Source organism: Cyprinodon variegatus, unplaced genomic scaffold, assembly GCF_000732505.1.
Source record: "Cyprinodon variegatus isolate N-32 unplaced genomic scaffold, C_variegatus-1.0 Scaffold1236, whole genome shotgun sequence".
NCBI classification, from domain to species: Eukaryota; Metazoa; Chordata; class Actinopteri; order Cyprinodontiformes; family Cyprinodontidae; genus Cyprinodon; species Cyprinodon variegatus.
The window spans coordinates 41,169-42,789 of record NW_015151689.1 but is presented as its reverse complement, the minus strand read 5'-3'; the positions used below and the strand labels follow the sequence as shown (position 1 = coordinate 42,789).

General features: G+C 42.4%; 1 long non-coding RNA gene across 1 annotated transcript in view; it reads right to left on the bottom strand.

Moving 5' to 3' along the window:
- Positions 1–85: 85 nt before the first annotated feature.
- The window catches only part of LOC107102341, a 16,117-nt gene continuing 14,581 nt past the window's right edge, over positions 86–1,621 (bottom strand). The window contains exon 2 of the long non-coding RNA XR_001482124.1: positions 86–131. This is a non-coding gene — a long non-coding RNA (uncharacterized LOC107102341). The remainder of the gene's footprint in view (positions 132–1,621) is intronic.

Below are 1,621 nucleotides of genomic sequence, written 5' to 3'. Positions count from 1 at the left end.
CAGGGCTCCGGAGGGCCCGTCTGTGTTTAAGACATGATGGCTTCTCCTGATCAGCCTCGCCGTTACATCAAGCAGCCTGATTTTGGCGAAGGGGCGGGGGGGTCACGAGGGCAAAAAAGATGCAACAGAACCTGCAAATAGAAAGAGGGAAAAGGTGTAAGGAAGTGGAGAGATGACAAGGAAAACATGCCATCCAAAATCAATCTATTATTATTTACAAAGTTTACGATAACTATTGGTTGATCTATTTAAAAAGTAAGAAACAGCCTGGAAAATGATCTATTTTCGCCTCCTGTATGAAAATAAATCATGGTGCAACACCCAACTACCAACGATTTATCGTCACCTTTTTTAAGTTTTGTTTTAAAAACATTTTAACCTTTTATGTCCCATTAAACCATCGGACTTCGGCTTAAATGTTTCTTGGCGATCCAATCTCCTTTGATCAAAACCTAGAAAGAACTTCAAAGCTAGGACCGGACCAGCTGCTGGGCTTAGGAGGTTGTTTGTTGTGGACATTTTCCTAGATCAACACCATGACCGGTGAAGTGTGCGCTTGCTCTCCTAATCAAAGCATAACTGCAGAAAGAGAAAACAGAACACAGACGATCTTGGACAGAAGTGACGCAGAAGAGGCAGCGTTCTAATCTGCCTGTGAAATCAACAGTGACGAGGCCCAGGGCACCGGTCGCTGATGACAGCCGGCAGGAGGAAGTGAGCCGTAAACCGCTGGTACTTCTCAACTTCAATAGGGTTTTTTTTTTAATGTTTTTTTTAGGCGTTATTCAAAATAGAAGCACAAAAAACCACTAATGAAGTGCTGTGCCCACCCCCCCGACTCTGTACACACAGCATCTTAAAGTGTTGGTTCTGACAATTCTGTTCTAAGAGCCCAGAATGGACCCTTCGGCAGATTTAGGAGCAGCTGAGGCGTCATAGTTTCAATCATTAGCAGCAGCATGAGTTGCTGAGTCTGCAGGGTGTTTTAAATGAGAGAGCAGGAGGAAATTAAAACCCTCAAAGTTCTGTGCAGCCCAGTCCACATATACTGTAGACACGGTCGGGTCAGTTTGCCAAAATCCAAATTAAATGATTGGAATAACTGTTAAGATGGATGAAATGCATTCCAGAAATCAAACTGAGTTTTGTGTAACTTCTGTTTTTCATTTTTTTTTTATTTCATTTTGATTAATTCATACAGTTTTTTTTACATTTTCAAATAATATTTTTCTCTTTGTCACTTTTTAAAATTCTTTTCAAAGTTTAAATTTCCGAATTCACCCCAGTGGTGCACGACTTTACACAAGTGAATAAAGTAAATGTGATTGGTGGTTTATCAAGGGGGCGGGGTTGTTGTGGCAGAACGTTCGCAAGTACGTTTGGTTGTGGCTGGTGTCCCGGAAGCATCCTGCTAACCAGTTAGCAACTTAGCGCTAGTAGGTTCCCAATGGGCAATTCCATTGGGACCAAGTAGCACTAAATTGGTGACTTAGAAACGACACTGTCAAGGAACGCTATTGACAGAGGAAACATGCAAGAGGAGGAGAGTTTAGTGTCGGAGGTCGTGGATGAGTCTCCTCCGTCATACATTTTTTATTTAGAGGAGCAAAGCGGGGACGAA